Here is a 22608-nt window from a genome sequence, read left to right on the forward strand (position 1 = left end):
AGGACTGCAATTACAATTAGTCTTTACTCACACAATCTATCTATTTAAGAGCACAGACCTGCCTGATAAAAGTCGTAGGAAATGCTGTAACCTAGTCCTTAAAAGGACTGCAATCACAACTATTCCCTACTCCCAAGCTATCTGTAGATTTGTGCGAAAATTGGCTTGAAATTAACAAGGTATAGCGCACACAGCAACAGCGGTGCCGTCTAACACGCAGCTGCAGCAGTGAGAAAATGGTGGCGACGGGGAAATAAGCTTGGTCTTATAGGGCAAGGACATGTGACATACACTGCCAATGACACATGCCCTTGCTTGTGTGAAAAAAAGCACTTCGCTCTGTGTGTGCGCTGCTGATAGGCTGACAGATTGCACCTCCCCACTGTAAATGCGGGAAAGAGAAAAAAAAATGGAGATCTTCATTATTCCTGCAGAGATCCATCCCCTGCCCCTCCCCCCACCCCGCTGTACACTCAAACTGCGTATTAACATTAATTTTCATCATTACTGAGAAAAAATCCAGTTATGATTTTGGTGCACGAACAGTTATCGAACATAACCTCGAACAGCCGAATTTTTCTCAAATTGTTCGTGTTCGCCGACCGGCTCGAACACCGCCCAAAACAGCTCGAATTTGAGATTGGCGAACAGTTCGAGTAGAACAACGCTCATCTCTAGTGGCTACCTTCTTAGTGAGACTGGTGTGGACTTTGGCCTGCAGTACATGAAATGCTGCAGCCTCCGGTTTCTAGTTGAGCCTTGCTGTTTCTCCGCTAGTTGAGGGACCGGTTCCCCTTATCTGGCCTGACCCCTCTACCTCCTGGTAGCAGCAGGCGTACGGGTGGCCTTCTGCATGGCCCGTACCCCTAGGCTCCCTTCGGTTCCTGGAGCCTTCCTGCTCCCACTCCTCTCTTCTCTCCTTTAGTCCTGGTCCTCTCAGGCTAGGCCCGCCTCCGGAGCAGAGCTCATGCAGAGCCTCTGCTCCTGTCACTTCTCTTCCTCTGACTGGCTTGCTCTTTATAAGATGGCTTCCTATTTATACTCTCCCTGTCATGTGCTCCCCTAAGCTGCTCCCCTAAGCACCCACTACATAGGACCCTCCCGCCAGCTAGGGACCTGGGACTGTGTTCTCCCTTAGGAGCAATCTCGCCCTACCCCCACTGCGGGTATGTGTTGGATGCAGGTGTTAGGGTCCCGAGCCATACTCCTTCCTTACCTGAGGGTGAGATACCACACCTCTGGGTGAGATGCAGTAACTCTGTGGCGACTGAACCCTCAGGGGCGCCACACACCCTTCCGCACAGTTTTGAAATGGCGACAAAGATGTTTAGTACTGATGACGATGCCATTATCAGCATGACTATTCTGGTGATTTACATGCTGGAGCACACGTTAAACAGAATTCAGAGTCAGGTGGTGGGACAAGAGGAGGTGGAGGAAGTAGAGGAGGAGTCGTATGCGGAAGGGATAACATCTCCAAGGTCCAGACGGTCGGCAGCACCAAGGCGGCAGGCATGGGAGGGTAGGGGAGAGGGATTAACCAGGGCGCATGGTAGCAGCCAAACTGTTGAGGAAGGTGCAGGAGCCGAGGAAGAAGTGGAGGACGAACTGGCGATGGGCATGTAAGACTCATCAGATGAGGGAGACCTTGATCAGATTTCTGTTGTGCGAGGTTGGGGGGGAGAGGGCAGAGGAAGGAAGCATGATTCTTACCTCACTACCAACACAACAAGGACTTGGTCCTCCTGGATGCGCAAGACACATGAGTGCCTTCTTGCTGCACTACCTGCAACATGACCCTCGGATTGTCAGAATTAGACGTAATCCCGACTACTGGGTTGCCACACTCTTAGATCCCCGGTACAAAAGTAAATTTGCCGAAATAATTCCTGCCATAGAAAGGGATTCACGCATGCAGGAGTATCTGCAGACGCTGTTGCAGAATCTTACATGTGCTTTTCCACAAAACACCAGTGGTGCACGTAGTGAATCTCACAGTTCTAACTTGCAAACCGTGTGACTGTCGAGTCTTCATTACTCAAACCGTAACAGTAACACAGTATCTGCTGGTAACAGCAATTTTGTGGAATCGTTTCACCACTTTTTTAGACCATCCTTTGCAAGGCCACAGGAGACAAGAAGTCTGACACATAGTCAACGCCTAGAGAGGATGGTACAGGAGTATCTCCAAGTGAACATCGAAGCCATGACTGTGTCACTGGACCTTTGCTCATTTTGGGATTCCAATCTGGAAAAATGGCCGGAGCTCGCCACTCATGCCTTGGAGATCTTGTCATGCCCTGCAGCCAGCGTTCTCTCTGAGCATGTGTTCAGCGCTGCTGGTGGTGTGCTGACAGATAAGCGCACGCGGCTGTCCACTGAGAATATAGACAGACTCACGTTCATAAAGATGAACAAATCATTGATTCGCAAGGACTTTTCTACCCCTGAGTCATCCTGGGGAGACTAAAAGCTTGAGGATTTGGTAAAATCACCTCACCAACCGTTTTAAGCAACTGTGGGGCAATTGATGCCACTTAACCCTAGAACGCATGACCATAAAAATCTACACTTTCACATACCTGGGGCCTTTTAGGCCCGTGTGCAAATAACATGGAATAACTCAAAGTCAAATGAAAAACAACTATTGTAATGCAGCGGCATTATTGTAATGATCCAGTGTGTATTTTGGCTGAACATGTACCTTTCCCTCAGGTAACTGGTCACATGACTGTGACATAGCTCAGGTCCTGTGCACACAGAATGTCTGTCTGATCACATGACTGTGACATCAGCAAGGTCCTGTTTGTGTGTGTGTGTGTGTGTGTGGGTGATTTGAGACAGTTGTGTTGTGTGGTGTTGTGAAAGGCCTGAGGTCTGCTCAGGTGTTGTGTAAGGCATGAAGCCTGCTCCTGTGGTGAAAGGCATGAGGCCTGCTCCAGTGTGAAAGGCATGAGGCCTGCTCCGGCTTGAAAGGCATGAGGCCTGCTCCGGCGTGAAAGGCATGAGGCCTGATCCCGTGCGGACAACATGTGTGAGTGAGAGGCCTGGTGAGGCCTGGTGAAGCCTGGTGGCGTCCTGGAAGGTGAAGCCTGGATCTGGTGACTAGATGCCAGTAAGCCTTGGAGGGCCAGAGGCTAGAGGACTCCTGGAGGGTGAAGCCTGGATCTGGTGACTAGATGCCAGTAAGCCTTGGAGTGCCAGAGGTTTGGAAGATCAGCGTCCTGGAAGGCACAGAGCCTGGATCTGTGTGTGAGAGATGGCAGTGGCCTTGGACGGGATGAGGGCTGGAGACCACGTGTGGTAAGCCCTAGAGCCACAGTGGTGGCGGGACCAAACGGACTGGAGCAGCCATAAGCCAGCAAAGGTAAAAACACTGCTTATATGGACATTGATATGGACATTGCTATATTATTACCTTGCTGAAGGCTGGACCTGGAGCCAAGTGGGCCTGTCTGCCACTTGGAGCTCGTTTGACATTATATGTGTGAACTGCGGTTTATGATGAGATAATAAACTGCTGAAGTGTGAAAACCGGAAAGACATTGCTGGTGTGCTTTGATTTTACCCGGTGCAGCAAGTATCCCCCATTATGATGACTAGCGCTGCCTTACATGTGGTTCGAGGATGCGGGCAACTGCAGTGTGGTTGCTAGGGGCAACTGCAGTGTGGTTGCTAGGGGCAACTGCAGTGTGGTTGCTAGGGGCAACTGAAGCCCGGTTGCTAGGGGCAACGGAACAGGTCGAGTGTGGTAAAGCATCTTGCTGCAACTCGGCGGGGTTGCGAAGTTTGTCGTCGTACTCAAACCTGGTTTGCTGTGGCTCAGCGGGGCTCACGAAGTTTAAAGCATCTGGCTGCAACTCGGCGGGGTTGCGAAGGTTGTCGTCGCACTCAAATCCGGTTTTGCTGTGGTTCGGCGGGGCCACGAAAATTTTTTCGGGGAGAGCGGTATAAAGTGTCTAGTGTGTACTGCGATGGCCAGGAATGGTGCAGTATCTCCAGACGGAATGGAGAAGGGGTTAGATGACCGTGTGCAATCGCTCTTTGGCATAACAGAGTGTCCTGAAGATATGCAGGAGCTGATAAAGATGGCTGTGAAAGGAGCAGCAAATGAGTGTGAAGCTGTTGAGCGATTAAAGTGCCTGTCAAAAGCACAGCAGCAGGCATTTGAGAAAATACAGCAACAGAACATGGTGCAGGAACGGCAGGAGCTGTTGGCACCGTATAGAATGGCAGCAGTGGACCATTCGGTAAACTCTCCGGGGGCGCCAGTATGGTCCCAGAGTGCCCGGGGAGGTGGTAAGAGCTGTTGTGAACTGGGTCCTAAGACTATTGCTGTTTTTTTTTGTGAAAATTCCCCTACAGGTGTGGGTGTCCAAAAGGGGGCGGATTTTCACAAGAGCATGGAGTGTAGAAAACTGAAAATTGTTACTGGTTGTGGGTTGGTACCCCCTAAAAATGACAATTTGACCGTTGTTAACGGGGTGACTCCAGTGGAGGGGGTTAACGTCAAGGTGGGAGGTGACCTGTTAGTCCACAACACCAGGGGGAGTGACACAGACCCCGTAGCTGACGGTGACACTACGGAAGTAGAAGGTGAGGTCCGTCAGGAGGGGCTAGACGAGGTGGGAAAGTCCCCATCTCGTAGACGGCGCAGGGGCCACAAAAAGGTTGCTCCTGTAGTCTTGACTAAAAGTGAAAATAAAGAAAATGTAATGGTGTGTGCCATTGTTTCAAGTGTGGATCCTCTTTTAGAAGAAGAGGAGGTGACGTTGCCAGTAGCAACCTCCGATACAGAAGAGGAGGTGAACGAGGAAGTTAACCAATGGAAGGAAATGTTCCTGGAAATTAAGGAGGACCGCCGCAAACTCAAGGAGGAGGTTTTGCAGTTGAAGCTTGAGAAGGAGACGCGGCAGGATGGAGTTTCTGGACGTGATCAGGAACTAGAACGACTGCGCGCACAGTTCAACCAGGAACTGTGTGACTCCAAGAAGGAGTGTGGTGCACTCAGTAAGAAACTCCAACAGATTAAAAGAGCCTATGAGGATCTCCTCAGGGGTAAAGGAAAACTAGAGGATGATAAGGCGGATTTTAGAGCACATGCGCCAAGTGGTTGAGACCACTCTGCAGGAGACCCGTGAGGAGAATGATGATCTCCGTAGAAAGACCCTAGGTCTGGAAGCTCAGGTGAAGGAGCTACAGGTGTCCTGTGATAATCTCCAGAGGGCAGAGACGTGCTTTAAGGAAAGGCTCAGCAAGATGGAAGCTGAGCGGGAAAAGATGGAAGAGTCCATCGGAGAAGCCACAGACCAGGGCCAGGAGTTGGTCGCTGGTGATGGGAGGTTTGAAGCAGATACCCCCTCGAGTGATGTGAGCTTGGATGATTCGGTGGATGTAGGAGCCGAGATCAAGGAGCTCAAGGAGTTGCTACAAGCCCAGTGGACGCAAGAGAAGCTTGAGAGACTGGCTATTGCGAGCCGAGTGGGCGCATTGGAAACAGAGAGGTTGGAGAGAACTCTACTGTTAAAAGAGCTGTTGAAGCAGGAAGAGCTTCAGAGACGGGCCGCTGAGAGGAGAGTGGCGGAACTAGAGGAAGAAGTTTCCGGGCTCAAAGGTCGCCTGATAGAGTGTCACTCAGTGAACGAGGCCTCCTGGGAGAAGGGAAAAGGCAAACAAGTGACACTCACTCCCTTAGACCAGGAGAAGGTGGACCTGAGGAGAGCTAAGAGAGTGTCAACAAATGATCGTTTGGAGACCACTGGTGAGACCGAAACGGCTTGGTACAAATGCCTCACAGATGTACCTGAAGATTTGAGGGAAGAATGAACCAGTGAGTCCGTGCATGACCAGTTTAAGAGGGCCGTGGGAGCCTGCAAGGTGTACTCGACCTCAGAAAGGAAACAGCTGGTGGTCCTGTCCACGACCGAAGTCACAGTGAAGAGGGTGGCGATCCTAAGTGACATACATTGGCGATGTATTCGCACGAAGCGGTTTCTCCGGTTGAAGACTGAACAAGCCGCCAGACAACTGGAGCTGATGAGAAAAGCTCACAGTCTGCGGGAAGAGGTCATCCGGGTGCCTCATGTTCTGGTGAGCAAGCTCGTTGGGAGAAATGGTCGAGCCATGCAGATAATGGTCAAGAAGTCTGGTGTGGTGAAAGTAAGCAGTCCACGTGATCGTCAGGACTGGATACCAGCCGAAGACGGCATGGTGTCATTTTCCGCGGTAGGAACAGAAGAAAGCCTGGAATATGTGCGCATGCTGGTGGCGAACCGAGTGACCTACCTGCGAGAGGTGGAACAGTTAAATCTTGCTAGGCTGTGAGTGGATAGACGGCATCATCTGAGTAGCAGGGGATGGCGGCCATCTAGTAGTTGTGAGACCGGACAGAGAAAGGGCCCCCTAAATAGCAGAACAGCTACAGCTGAAGTTAGGGACCTTTCAAGATGTCCTGAAAGTAGTGGGTGTGGGTTTAGAGGTAGTGAGACCTCCAGTGACTCAGGTTTGAGCAGCCCATACAGAACACCCAATAGAGTGCATGACAGCACGGAGTCAAACCGGACCTTAGATACCAGGACATGTGAGTCGCACTGCTGTATTGACCGCTGGGAGCGGGGAAGACCTGACAGGGTTTCGACTGACCTTTGGGAGCGGGGGAGACCTGACAGGGTTTCGACTGACCGCTGGGAGCGGGGGAGGTCTGACAAGGTTATGACTGACCGCTGGGAGCAGGGGAGGTCGGACAAGTTTACAACCCGGAAATGTGACTTGACGAAGTCAGTGACAATGGCAGATAGTAGGTCCCTGAGGAATGGGCTGATGTCATTGACTATTGTTCCAGGGGTTGAGCAGCGCAATTGTCTCTATGTGAACTGTGGGTTGTAAACTGTTTGTGTTTGTTGTGTGTTCAACCCCACAGGTTTGAACAAAGGGGGGGAACATGTAATGCAGCGGCATTATTGTAATGATCCAGTGTGTATTTTGGCTGAACATGTACCTTTCCCTCAGGTAACTGGTCACATGACTGTGACATAGCTCAGGTCCTGTGCACACAGAATGTCTGTCTGATCACTTGACTGTGACATCAGCAAGGTCCTGTCTGTGTGTGTGTGTGTGTGTGTGTGTGCTACAGGTTATATAAACCCTGGGTGATTTGAGACAGTTGTGTTGTGTGGTGTTGTGAAAGGCCTGAGGTCTGCTCAGGTGTTGTGTAAGGCATGAAGCCTGCTCCTGTGGTGAAAGGCATGAGGCCTGCTCCGGTGTGAAAGGCATGAGGCCTGTTCCCGTGCGGACACCATGTGTGAGTGAGAGGCCTGGTGAGGCCTGGTGAAGCCTGGTGGCATCCTGAAGGGTGAAGCCTGGATCTGGTGACTAGATGCCAGTAAGTCTTGGAGGGCCAGAGGCTAGAGGACTCCTGGAGGGTGAAGCCTGGATCTGGTGACTAGATGCCAGTAAGCCTTGGAGTGCCAGAGGTTTGGAAGATCAGCGTCCTGGAAGGCACAGAGCCTGGATCTGTGTGTGAGAGATGCCAGTGGCCTTGGACGGGATGAGGGCTGGAGACCATGTGTTGAAAGCCCTAGAGCCACAGTGGTGGCGGGACCAAACGGACTGGAGCAGCCATAAGCCAGCAAAGGTAAAAACACTGCTTATATGGACATTGATATAGACATTGCTATATTATTACCTTGCTGAAGGCTGGACCTGGAGCCAAGTGGGCCTGTCTGCCATTTGGGGCTCGTTTGACATTATATGTGTGAACTGCGGTTTATGATGAGATAATAAACTGCTAAAGTGTGAAAACCGGAAAGACATTGCTGGTGTGCTTTGATTTTACCCGGTGCAGCGAGTATCCCCCATTATGATGACTAGCGCTGCCTTACACTATAAACATGAAGAATACCTAGAGTTTCAAAATTCTAACTAAAGTAATCTTGCAGAAAATAGAAAACAATTAACAGGGCGGGCCTGCGAGTCCCCAGGTATGCGTTCTAGGGTTAAGTGGTGTCTGTGCCACAATTTTGGGAAAAAATGGAGACTCTATTTGGAGTCCCCTTGCTGTGTCTTACGTGACGTTGGCATCGTCAATTTCAGGTGGGTTGGGTCGCTCCCCCCCCCCCTTTTAACTGTAAGAAACTACATACACTATGGCTTTGGGTAACACATATGGTTGAGTCTGAAGAGCTGTTTACTCAGAGGTCTGCTCCAAAGCTTCAGTGTCTGCTAGTCAGCGTAGAATTTTTAACTGCATCTAGCCTAGGCAATACTTTGGGCGTAGTAGCCAAGCTGCGAAGCAAGCTGCACCGCCTGTGTATCTAATAAGAATTTTTAAATGCATCTAGCCTAGGCAGACTGTGGTGACCCCCAACCAAACCCAGACGCTCAGCCCCCCTACCGCCCCCCTTTCCTTGACAATACAATAATGTAACTCTTACAACTGGATGGGTGAGGAGCGGTCACATCTTTATTAACTCTTTATACTCATTCCATTAGAAAGGCATTTTATTTCTAAAATAATTCAGCTTGTTGCAGCATGCCCTGGGTCTCCACTCCGGCTAGTTGGCCAACAAGTGTAACTCTCCAACATGTTCTTTCTATTTACAGGCCACGGAGGATCCTGCATACTCGTATGCAGGACTCTGACCCCCACCCATCACTCTTAACGCTTGTTCCACTCCGTCCTGGAGTCCTGACAGGAATATGTCCAGTCCAATATCCATTAAGTGAACACCGTCGGGCCGTATGAGGCCTGCTTTATCTCCTTCCAGTTGTCGGTGTCGTATCACTACACCGCCTCTGTCTCTTCTAAATTTTGCCATCCGAATATTTATTACCTGCCTTGTCCATTCGATGGCCGTGATGTCTCGCGCACCTTGCCATACCGCTATCGGCACAATCTCTGACCATACTATAGTTAGTTTTGTGAAAAATTCTCTGAAGCGCTCAGTGTCTAGTTTCATTATTGCCATTAGTTATGGGCTCTTGTGATGACCTAGGTTGTTTCCCCCGGCCTGTATAACTAAGATGACCAGACCTCTTGCCTCTCTCCCTACCTTGATTACCTCCATTAGTACCTGTGGCCATAGCAGGCCTCTAATACCTCTCCAGTTGAAATATGTGTTATGAAACTCTAATTTCCTCCCGCCTGGGCGGACTTTTGCCCTTTTTTCTGCCCAATATATATACACGAGTGGCCTATCACCCACACTGTTGGCTTAGCGTCACCTGTAAAAGAAACAAACCACGTTAGGATTAGAGATGAGCGGTGTTCGACTAGAACTGTTCGCCAATCTCAAATTCGAGCTGTTTTGGGCGGTGTTCGAGTTGTTCGACGAACCCGAACGATTTGCAAAAAATTCGGCTGTTCGAGGTTATGTTCGATAACTGTTCGTGCACCAAAAGCGTGTCCTGCATGTCTGGTGCTATTTAGAGCACCAATCATGCAGGGATTGTCTGCCACTCACTGTAATGCCACAGCCATGGTGGTTGTGGCATTACAGTGATTGCCCAAATCGATGGGAACAGTGCTCACAGTGAAACATGAAAAGCCGGCAATTCAGCAGCGGTGTACACCGGTACCCGACAATTTAGAACCGAAAGAATAGAGCTTCACACATAGATTAGATAGATAGAAACATGTCAGCCACATATATACGAAGTACAGTGAAAGTGCTGCTTACTGTACTTGTCATTTAGCGTAAAGGATTTATCAAAAAAAATAATAGTGTTTTCATGCACCGTCTCTTTAAAAAAGCCGGCCGGCAATTCAGCATCTGTACCCGACAATTTAGAATAGAAGGAATAGAGAATCACACATAGATTAGATAGATAGAAACATGTCAGTCACATATATATGAAGTACAGTGACAGTGTTGCTTACTGTACTTGTCATTTAGTGTAAAGGATTTATTAAAAAAAATAATAGTGTTTTCATGCACCGTCTCTTTAAGAAAGCCGGCCGGCAATTCAGCAGCGGTACCCGACAATTTATAACAGACAGAATAGAGCTTCACACATAGATTAGATAGATAGAAACATGTCAGTCACATATATATGAAGTACAGTGATAGTGTTGGTTACTGTACTTGTCATTTAGTATTAAAATAAAGGATTTATTATTAAAAAAATTGGCGTGGGGTTCCCCTTAATTTTAGGCTCTAGCGGAGGTTAAGCAGACAGCTGGGGCAGATGTTTGAAGCCTGGGAAGGGGGTAATACCCACGGAGCTTCCCAGGCTACTAATATCAGCCCCCAGTTGAATACATAGCCTTTACTAGCTATTAAAATGTGGGACCCCCCCAAAAAAATGACGTGGGGTTCCCCCTAATTTAATAGCTAGCAAAGGCTAGGCAGACAGCTGGGGGCTGATATTAATAGCCCAGGAAGGGAGCCATGAATATTGGCCCCCTCCCAGGCTAGAAACACCAGCCGTCAGCCGCCCCAGAAATGGCGCATTCATAGGATGCGCCAATTCTGGCACTTAGCCTCGCTCTTCCACGCTGCCCTGGTGCGGTGGCAGGGGGTAATAGGGCTGGGGTTGATGTCAGCTTATAATGCCAGCTGACATCAAGCCCAGGTTAGTAATGGAGAGGCGTCTATAAGACACCCCCATTACTAACCCCATAATCAAAGTTAAAAAAAACACAAACACCCAGAATAAAGTCCTTTAATTGAAATAAAGACACAATTCTTTATTGTTCTAAATTAAACCATACTTACCATCACGCCCATTCCAGCTGAAGCCAACGATCTCCTGCAATAAAAGAAAAATAATAAAGCAACCTCATCCTTACCTTTCCATGGTTCCCACGACAGCTTCAGCTCTGCTACATCGAGATGACAGGCTGGACCGCAGCAGAAAGCTGCCATCCAGCCTGTCATCCCGCAGACACTGAGAAGCGCAGGCATGCTTGCGCTCTGCAGTGTCTGGCTGTGACAGCATAAAGATGAGACGAGTTCATGTCCAATGAACTCGGCTCACCTCATGCACGTCACTGACAGCGTGGGAAAATTCTCACGCTGAAGCGCTGAGTGCAGGAGAATTCTCCCACGCTGTCAGTGAGGTGCATGTGGTGAGCTGAGTTCATTGGACATGAGCTCACCTCATGCACGTCACTGACAGCGTGGGAGAATTCTCCTGCACTCAGCACTTCAGCGTGAGAATTTTCCCACGCTGTCAGTGACGTGCATGAGGTGAGCCGAGTTCATTGGACATGACCTCGGCTCATCTGGATGCCGTCACAGCGAGACACTGAGGAGCGCAAGCATGCCTGCTCTTCTCAGTGTCTGCGGGATGACAGGCTGGATGGCAGCGTTCTGCTGCGGTCCAGCCTGTCATCTCGATGTAGCAGAGCTGAAGCTGTCGTGGGAACCATGGAAAGGTAAGGATGAGGTTGGTTTATTATTTTTGTTTTATTGCAGGAGATCGTTGGCTTCAGCTGGAATGGGCGTGATGGTAAGTATGGTTTAATTTAGAACAATAAAGAATTGTGTGTTTATTTCAATTAAAGGACTTTATTCTGGGTGTTGTGTTTTTTTTAAATACTTTACTAGAAATTCATGGCGGTCATGTCTAACACTGGCGTGACCCCATGAATTTTGGGCTTGGGGCCAGCTGATAATACCAAGCTGGCCCTAACCCCTTTATTACCCAGTGAGCCACCGCACCAGGGCCCTGGATGAGTTGGGTACAGCGCCAGAAGATGGCGCTTCTATGAACGCGCCATTTTCCGGGGTGGCTGCGGACTGCAATTTGCAGCGGGGGGGGGCCCAGAAAGCTTGGGCCTCCCTGCGCTGCAGATTCCAGCCCCCAGCTGCCTAGTTGTACCTGGCTGGACACAAAAATAGGGCGAAGCCCCACGTATTTTTTTTTTAATTATTTCATGAAATTCATGAAATAATTAAGAAAAAAAGGCCTTCCCTATATTGTTGTGTCCGGCCAGATACAAATAGTCAGCTGGTGGTTGAGGGCAGCCCGTTCCTGCCTGCTGCACCTGGCTGGACACAAATATAGTGCGAAGCCCCACTTCAATTTTTTTTAATTATTTCATGAAATTCATGAAATAATTAAGAAAAAAAGGCCTTCCCTATATTGTTGTGTCCGGCCAGGTACAAATAGGCAGCTGGTGGTTGGGGGCAGCCCGTTCCTGCCTGCTGTACCTGGCTGGACACAAATATAGTGCGAAGCCCCACTTCAATTTTTTTTAATTATTTCATGAAATTCATGAAATAATTAAGAAAAAAAGGCCTTCCCTATATTGTTGTGTCCGGCCAGGTACAAATAGGCAGCTGGTGGTTGGGGGCAGCCCATTCCTGCCTGCTGTACCTGGCTGGACACAAATATAGTGCGAAGCCCCACTTCAATTTTTTTAAATTATTTCAGGAAATTCATGAAATAATTAAAAAAAAATTGACGAGGGGCTTCGCACTATATTTGTGTCCAGTCAGGTGCAGCAGGCAGGAACGGGCTGCCCCCAACCACCAGCTGCGTATTTGTACCTGGCCGGACACAACAATATAGGGAAGCCCTTTTTTTCTTAATTATTTCATGAAATAATTTAAAGAAAATTGACGTGGGGCTTCGCCCTGTTTTTGTGTCCAGCCAGGTACAACTAGGCAGCTGGGGGCTGGAATCCGCAGCGCAGGGAGGCCCAAGCTTTCTGGGCCACCCCCGCTGCAAATTGCAGTCCGCAGCCTCCCGGAAAATGGTGCGTTCATAGAAGCGCCATCTTCTGGCGCTGTACCCAACTCATCCAGGGCCCTGATGCGGTGGCTCACTGGGTAATAAAGGGGTTAGGGCCAGCTTGGCATTATCAGCTGGCCCTAAGCCCAAAATTCATGGGGTCATGCCAATATTAGACATGACCACCATGAATTTCTAGTAAAGTATTTAAAAAAAACACAACACCCATAAAAAAAGTCCTTTAATTGAAATAAACACACAATTCTTTATTGTTCTAAATTAAACCATACTTACCGTCACGCCCATTCCAGCTGAAGCCAACGATCTCCTGAAATAAACGAAAAATAATAAAGCAACATCATCCTTACCTTTCCATGGTTCCCATGACAGCTTCAGCTCTGCTACATCGAGATGACAGGCTGGACCGCAGCAGAACGCTGCCATCCAGCCTGTCATCCCGCAGACACTGAGAAGCGCAGGCTTGCTTGCGCTCCACAGTGTCTCTCTGTGAGGGCATCCAGATGAGCCGAGTTTATGTCCAATGAACTCGGCTCACCTCATGCACGTCACTGACAGCGTGGGAAAATTCTCCTGCACTCAGCGCTTCAGCGTGGGAGAATTCTCACACTGAAGTGCTGAGTGCCGGAGAATTCTCCCACGCTGTCAGTGACGTGCAGGAGGTGAGCTGAGTTCATTGGACATGAGCTCACCTTATGCACGTCACTGACAGCGTGGGAAAATTCTCCTGCACTCAGCGCTTCAGCGTGAGAGAATTCTCACGCTGTCAGTGACGTGCATGAGGTGCGCCGAGTTCATTGGACATGAACTCGTCTCATCTTTATGCCTTCACAGCCAGACACTGCAGAGCGCAAGCATACCTGCGCTTCTCAGTGTCTGCGGGATGACAGGCTGGATGGCAGCGTTCTGCTGCGGTCCAGCCTGTCATCTCGATGTAGCAGAGCTGAAGCTGTCGTGGGAACCATGGAAAGGTAAGGATGAGGTTGCTTTATTATTTTTCTTTTATTGCAGGAGATCGTTGGCTTCAGCTGGAATGGGCGTGACGCTAAGTATGGTTTAATTTAGAACAATAAAGGATTGTGTCTTTATTTCAATTAAAGGACTTTATTCTGGGTGTTTGTGTTTTCTTTTAACTTTGACTATGGGGTTAGTAATGGGGGTGTCTTATAGACGCCTCTCCATTACTAACCTGGGCTTGATGTCAGCTGGCATTATAAGCTGACATCAACCCCAGCCCTATTACCCCCTGCCACCGCTACAGGGCAGCGTGGAAGAGAGAGGCTAAGTGTCAGAATTGGCGCATCCTATGAATGCGCCATTTCTGGGGCGGCTGACGGCTGGTGTTTCTAGCCTGGGAGGGGGCCAATATTCATGGCTCCCTTCCTGGGCTATTAATATCAGCCCCCAGCTGTCTGCCTAGCCTTTGCTAGCTATTAAATTAGGGGGGACCCCACGTCATTTTTTGGGGGGGTCCCCCATTTTAATAGCTAGTAAAGGCTATGTATTCAGCTGGGGGCTGATATTAGTAGCCTGGGAAGCTCCGTGGGTATTACCCCCTTCCCAGGCTTCAAACATCTGCCCCAGCTGTCTGCTGAACCTCCGCTAGAGACTAAAATTAAGGGGAACCCCACGCCAATTTTTTTTAATAATAAATCCTTTATTTTAATACTAAATGACAAGTACAGTAACCAACACTATCACTGTACTTCATATATATGTGACTGACATGTTTCTATCTATCTAATCTATGTGTGAAGCTCTATTCTGTCTGTTATAAATTGTCGGGTACAGATGCTGAATTGCCGGCCGGCTTTTTTAAAGAGACAGTGCATGAAAACACTATTATATTTTTTAATAAATCCTTTACACTAAATGACAAGTACAGTAAGCAACACTGTCACTGTACTTCATATATATGTGGCTGACATGTTTCTATCTATCTAATCTATGTGTGAGGCTCTATTCCTTCTTGTCTAAATTGTCGGGTACCGGTGTATGCCGCTGCTGAATTGCCAGACGGCTTTTTTAAAGAAAGCGTCTTCTGAGCAGTTTGTCAGCTTTTGGACACCTTTGAAGGTGTTTTCTATGTGTTTCTATGTGTTTTTGTTTGCCTGCCATTGGTTTTAACGGTGTTCGACGGTGTTCTAAGGTGTTCGACGAACAGTTCGACGAACAGTTCCTCGAACATCCCGGTGTTCGACGAACCGAACCGAACCCGAACACTACAGGGGTGGCTCAACACTAGTTAGGATAACATGTCCGGTCTTATGTATCTCGCCAAACACGTGGATCGCCATCTCCCTATCCTCTGAACTTCCGTTTCTGACAGTCCTGCTCTTGCTGCTTCCGTGGCCGCGCCTATGCGGAATGAATGTGTCCCGTAATCTTTGGGGTGGTTCCCTGCCGATGTTATGCATTTATTAAATATAGCTTGGAACTGGTATCTTGATAATGGCGTTCCATCAATGTGTGATAGGAAGAAATTACTTTGTGATCTGATGGTTATATATGTTTTTACTATTGTTACCCGACTCAGTGTACCGTTTGTGGGTTGTAGAAGTACCCAAGAGCCCCTGCCCGCTGGAACCGTTTTCGATTGGCGTATGCGTAGACGTATTGCATTATTGGTGAAAGTAAAAAATAGTTTTCCAGCACATGATGTAGAAAAATTACAAAAAGCCTTTATTTAATCCATCGTAAAAAAAAATACAATTCCAACAGAGATAAAAGCGTATGTAGGCTTACGCGTTTCGGATCATATTTGACCCTTAGTCATAGCATTGCATTATTGGCTATGACTACGTCCTGGTGTAATAAGTAGAGATGAGCGGTGTTCGACTAGAACTGTTCGCAAATCTCAAATTCGAGCTGTTTTGGGCGGTGTTCGAGTTGTTCGACGAACCCGAACGATTTGCAAAAAATTCGGCTGTTCGAGGTTATGTTCGATAACTGTTCGTGCACCAAAAGCGTGTCCTGCATGTCTGGTGCTATTTAGAGCACCAATCATGCAGGGATTGTCTGCCACTCACTGTAATGCCACAGCCATGGTGGTTGTGGCATTACAGTGATTGCCCAAATCGATGGGAACAGTGCTCACAGTGAAACATGAAAAGCCGGCAATTCAGCAGCGGCGTACACCGGTACCCGACAATTTAGAACCGAAAGAATAGAGCTTCACACATAGATTAGATAGATAGAAACATGTCAGCCACATATATACGAAGTACAGTGAAAGTGCTGCTTACTGTACTTGTCATTTAGCGTAAAGGATTTATCAAAAAAAATAATAGTGTTTTCATGCACCGTCTCTTTAAAAAAGCCGGCCGGCAATTCAGCATCTGTACCCGACAATTTAGAATAGAAGGAATAGAGAATCACACATAGATTAGATAGATAGAAACATGTCAGTCACATATATATGAAGTACAGTGACAGTGTTGCTTACTGTACTTGTCATTTAGTGTAAAGGATTTATTAAAAAAAATAATAGTGTTTTCATGCACCGTCTCTTTAAGAAAGCCGGCCGGCAATTCAGCAGCGGTACCCGACAATTTATAACAGACAGAATAGAGCTTCACACATAGATTAGATAGATAGAAACATGTCAGTCACATATATATGAAGTACAGTGATAGTGTTGGTTACTGTACTTGTCATTTAGTATTAAAATAAAGGATTTATTATTAAAAAAATTGGCGTGTGGTTCCCCTTAATTTTAGGCTCTAGCGGAGGTTAAGCAGACTGCTGGGGCAGATGTTTGAAGCCTGGGAAGGGGGTAATACCCACGGAGCTTCCCAGGCTACTAATATCAGCCCCCAGCTGAATACATAGCCTTTACTAGCCATTAAAATGTGGGACCCCCCCAAAAAAATGACGTGGGGTTCCCCCTAATTTAATAGCTAGCAAAGGCTAGGCAGACAGCTGGGGGCTGATATTAATAGCCCAGGAAGGGAGCCATGAATATTGGCCCCCTCCCAGGCTAGAAACACCAGCCGTCAGCCGCCCCAGAAATGGCGCATTTATAGGATGCGCCAATTCTGGCACTTAGCCTCGCTCTTCCACGCTGCCTTGGTGCGGTGGCAGGGGGTAATAGGGCTGGGGTTGATGTCAGCTTATAATGCCAGCTGACATCAAGCCCAGGTTAGTAATGGAGAGGCGTCTATAAGACACCCCCATTACTAACCCCATAATCAAAGTTAAAAAAAACACAAACACCCAGAATAAAGTCCTTTAATTGAAATAAAGACACAATTCTTTATTGTTCTAAATTAAACCATACTTACCATCACGCCCATTCCAGCTGAAGCCAACGATCTCCTGCAATAAAAGAAAAATAATAAAGCAACCTCATCCTTACCTTTCCATGGTTCCCACGACAGCTTCAGCTCTGCTACATCGAGATGACAGGCTGGACCGCAGCAGAAAGCTGCCATCCAGCCTGTCATCCCGCAGACACTGAGAAGCGCAGGCATGCTTGCGCTCTGCAGTGTCTGGCTGTGACGGCATAAAGATGAGACGAGTTCATGTCCAATGAACTCGGCTCACCTCATGCACGTCACTGACAGCGTGGGAAAATTCTCACGCTGGAGCGCTGAGTGCAGGAGAATTCTCCCACGCTGTCAGTGAGGTGCATAAGGTGAGCTGAGTTCATTGAACATGAGCTCACCTCATGCACGTCACTGACAGCGTGGGAGAATTCTCCTGCACTCAGCACTTCAGCGTGAGAATTTTCCCACGCTGTCAGTGACGTGCATGAGGTGAGCCGAGTTCATTGGACATGACCTCGGCTCATCTGGATGCCGTCACAGCGAGACACTGAGGAGCGCAAGCATGCCTGCTCTTCTCAGTGTCTGCGGGATGACAGGCTGGATGGCAGCGTTCTGCTGCGGTCCAGCCTGTCATCTCGATGTAGCAGAGCTGAAGCTGTCGTGGGAACCATGGAAAGGTAAGGATGAGGTTGGTTTATTATTTTTCTTTTATTGCAGGAGATCGTTGGCTTCAGCTGGAATGGGCGTGATGGTAAGTATGGTTTAATTTAGAAAATAAAGAATTGTGTGTTTATTTCAATTAAAGGACTTTATTAAGGGTGTTGTGTTTTTTTTAAATACTTTACTAGAAATTCATGGCGGTCATGTCTAATACTGGCGTGACCCCATGAATTTTGGGCTTGGGGCCAGCTGATAATACCAAGCTGGCCCTAACCCCTTTATTACCCAGTGAGCCACCGCACCAGGGCCCTGGATGAGTTGGGTACAGCGCCAGAAGATGGCGCTTCTATGAACGCGCCATTTTCCGGGGTGGCCTCGGACTGCAATTTGCAGCGGGGGGGGGCCCAGAAAGCTTGGGCCTCCCTGCGCTGCAGATTCCAGCCCCCAGCTGCCTAGTTGTACCTGGCTGGACACAAAAATAGTGCGAAGCCCCACGTATTTTTTTTTTAATTGTTTCATGAAATTCATGAAATAATTAAGAAAAAAAGGCCTTCCCTATATTGTTGTGTCCGGCCAGATACAAATAGTCAGCTGGTGGTTGGGGGCAGCCCGTTCCTGCCTGCTGTACCTGGCTGGACACAAATATAGTGCGAAGCCCCACTTCAATTTTTTTTAATTATTTCAGGAAATTCATGAAATAATTAAAAAAAAATTGACGAGGGGCTTCGCACTATATTTGTGTCCAGTCAGGTGCAGCAGGCAGGAACGGGCTGCCCCCAACCACCAGCTGCCTATTTGTACCTGGCCGGACACAACAATATAGGGAAGCCCTTTTTTTCTTAATTATTTCATGAAATAATTTAAAGAAAATTGACGTGGGGCTTCGCCCTGTTTTTGTGTCCAGCCAGGTACAACTAGGCAGCTGGGGGCTGGAATCCGCAGCGCAGGGAGGCCCAAGCTTTCTGGGCCACCCCCGCTGCAAATTGCAGTCCGCAGCCACCCCGGAAAATGGCGCGTTCATAGAAGCGCCATCTTCTGGCGCTGTACCCAACTCATCCAGGGCCCTGATGCGGTGGCTCACTGGGTAATAAAGGGGTTAGGGCCAGCTTGGCATTATCAGCTGGCCCTAAGCCCAAAATTCATGGGGTCATGCCAATATTAGACATGACCACCATGAATTTCTAGTAAAGTATTTAAAAAAAACACAACACCCAGAAAAAAGTCCTTTAATTGAAATAAACACACAATTCTTTATTGTTCTAAATTAAACCATACTTACCGTCACGCCCATTCCAGCTGAAGCCAACGATCTCCTGAAATAAAAGAAAAATAATAAAGCAACATCATCCTTACCTTTCCATGGTTCCCATGACAGCTTCAGCTCTGCTACATCGAGATGACAGGCTGGACCGCAGCAGAACGCTGCCATCCAGCCTGTCATCCCGCTGACACTGAGAAGCGCAGGCTTGCTTGCGCTCCACAGTGTCTCTCTGTGAGGGCATCCAGATGAGCCGAGTTAATGTCCAATGAACTCGGCTCACCTCATGCACGTCACTGACAGCGTGGGAAAATTCTCCTGCACTCAGCGCTTCAGCGTGGGAGAATTCTCACACTGAAGTGCTGAGTGCAGGAGAATTCTCCCACGCTGTCAGTGACGTGCAGGAGGTGAGCTGAGTTCATTGGACATGAGCTCACCTTATGCACGTCACTGACAGCGTGGGAAAATTCTCCTGCACTCAGCGCTTCAGCGTGAGAGAATTCTCACGCTGAAGCGCTGAGTGCAGGAGAATTCTCCCACGCTGTCAGTGACGTGCAGGAGGTTAGCTGAGTTCACTGGACATGAGCTCACCTTATGCACGTCACTGACAGCGTGGGAGAATTCTCCTGCACTCAGCGCTTCAGCGTGAGAATTTTCCCACGCTGTCAGTGACGTGCATGAGGTGCGCCGAGTTCATTGGACATGAACTCGTCTCATCTTTATGCCTTCACAGCCAGACACTGCAGAGCGCAAGCATGCCTGCGCTTCTCAGTGTCTGCGGAATGACAAGTACAGTAACCAACACTATCACTGTACTTCATATATATGTGACTGACATGTTTCTATCTATCTAATCTATGTGTGAAGCTCTATTCTGTCTGTTATAAATTGTCGGGTACAGATGCTGAATTGCCGGCCGGCTTTTTTAAAGAGACAGTGCATGAAAACACTATTATATTTTTTAATAAATCCTTTACACTAAATGACAAGTACAGTAAGCAACACTGTCACTGTACTTCATATATATGTGGCTGACATGTTTCTATCTATCTAATCTATGTGTGAGGCTCTATTGCTTCTTGTCTAAATTGTCGGGTACCGGTGTATGCCGCTGCTGAATTACCGGCCGGCTTTTTTAAAGAAAGCGTCTTCTGAGCAGTTTGTCAGCTTTTGGACACCTTTGAAGGTGTTTTCTATGTGTTTCTATGTGTTTTTGTTTGCCTGCCATTGGTTTTAACGGTGTTCGACGGTGTTCTAAGGTGTTCGACGAACAGTTCGACAAACAGTTCCTCGAACATCCCGGTGTTCGACGAACCGAACCGAACCCGAACACTACGGGGGTGGCTCAACACTAGTAATAAGCCTCCACTGGTGGTAATTTTGGATTGAGGGACTAATTCGCTTATGCATAGCGCCCCGAAGAAGGCGATCGCAAATGCAGTAGACAGTAGTGTTGCTTCAAATTGTGAGTGTCATGTTAATGGTGTTAGGGATATGATGTGAGAAATCAGTTTTAGTGACACGGGACGGGACGTCTACACTCCTGACTTGGCTGACCCCTTTTCCACCCTTTTATGGTTTGTCTGATGATGAATCTTTGTCACATCTCCCCAATTCAGTAGTTGGAAGTGAAATGCTACTCCGGTCAGACACCGCTGCGCTGACGCCCCTGATATGCCCCTCATCATTAGCTGGTGGAGAAATTCTATGGTGACTTGTGATCTGGCTTGTTCACATTGGTCAACCCGTCTGCCTGTTGCTAGTCGAGTCCACTCTTACCATGCCTTACCGTATGCTTGCCACATTGACGGGGCAACTGACGCTCTGATTAATGGCATCAACTATTCGCCACTAGATCCCATAGGGAGGGTGGACAACTGTTGCCCGATGGGTGGGCTTTGGGGAAGAGCTCTGTAAAAATCTGCCAATTGAATTGTGATAAAGCGTTAGCAGCAGCTTTAGACCCCTCAGCATCGTGGCTAGCGTGGACCCTTACATTGTGCTTTAGGCACAGGAATGCTAGCCGGCGTAGTAGGCCTAGCACTGGGAGAGACGATGATGCCATTTTATTAATGCAGTGCGCTAGGCTGTTGTTTTTTGTTATGAAGCGCATATTTTTGTTAGCCAGGCGCGCCAGGCCTAATACAATGAGTACCACACACTGCTACAAGCCGAAATATTTTTTCAGAGCTAGATGCAGAAAAAAATTATATTGAATTTGCAACCTGATTGAGGTCAGTATACATGGACTAATAGAACAAGTCCCACACACTGCTAGAAGCCTAAATATTTTTTCAGAGCTAGATGCAGAAAAAAATTATATTGAATTTGCAACCTGATGGAGGTTAGTTTAGATGGACTAATAGAACAAGTCCCACACACTGCTAGAAGCCTAAATATTTTTTCAGAGCTAGATGCAGAAAAAAATTATATTGAATTTGCAACCTGATGGAGGTTAGTTTAGATGGACTAATAGAACAAGTCCAACACACTGCTACAAGCTGAACAATTTTTTCAGAGCTAGATGCAGAAAAAAAATTATTTTGAATTTGCAACCTGCTGGAGGTTAGTATAGATGGACTAATAGAACAAGTCCCACACACTGCTAGAAGCCTAAATATTTTTTCAGAGCTAGATGCAGACAAAAAATTATATTGAATTTGCAACCTGATGGAGGTTAGTATAGATGGACTAATAGAACAAGTACCACACACTGCTACAAGCTGAAATATTTTTTCAGAGCTAGATGCAGAAAAAAATTATATTGAATTTGCAACCTGATGGAGGTCAGTATAGATGGACTAATAGAACAAGTCCCACACACTGCTAGAAGCCTAAAGATTTTTTCAGAGCTAGATGCAGAAAAAAATTATATTGAATTTGCAACCTGATGGAGGTCAGTATAGATGGACTAATAGAAAAAGTCCCACACACTGCTACAAGCTGAAATATTTTTTCAGAGCTAGATGCAGAATAAAATTATATTGAATTTGCAACCTGATGGAGGTCAGTATAGATGGACTAATAGAACAAGTCCCACACACTGCTAGAAGCCTAAATATTTTTTCAGAGCTAGATGCAGAAAAAAATTATACTGAATTTGCAACCTGATGGAGGTTAGTATAGATGGACTAATAGAACAAGTCCCACACACTGCTAGAAGCCTAAATATTTTTTCAGAGCTAGATGCAGAAAAAAATTATATTGAATTTGCAACCTGATGGAGGTTAGTATACATTGACTAATAGAACAAGTCCCACACACTGCTACAAGCTGAAATATTTTTTCAGAGCTAGATGCAGAAAAAAATTATATTGAATTTGCAACCTGATGGAGGTCAGTATAGATGGACTAATAGAACAAGTCCCACACACTGCTACAAGCTGTAATATTTTTTCAGAGCTAGATGCAGAAAAAAAATATATTGAATTTGCAACCTGATGGAGGTTAGTATAGATGGACTAATAGAACAAGTCCCACACACTGCTAGAAGCCTAAATATTTTTTCAGAGCTCGATGAAGAAAAAAATTATATTGAATTTGCAACCTGGTGGAGGTTAGTATAGATGGACTAATAGAATGATGCTATGCCCAAAAGGTTTTACTTCACTAGGTGCAGTAAAAAAAATTGTATTCTATACACAGGTGGTGTAGCTTGCAACACAGATAGGCTACTCCACTGACTAACACACTCTGCAATAGGCCAAAAAGGATTTACTTTGCTAG

Source organism: Phyllobates terribilis, unplaced genomic scaffold (genome assembly GCF_046119375.1).
Source record: "Phyllobates terribilis strain yellow unplaced genomic scaffold, ASM4611937v1 Scaffold_3__8_contigs__length_932513732, whole genome shotgun sequence".
In the NCBI taxonomy this organism is placed as follows: Eukaryota; Metazoa; Chordata; class Amphibia; order Anura; family Dendrobatidae; genus Phyllobates; species Phyllobates terribilis.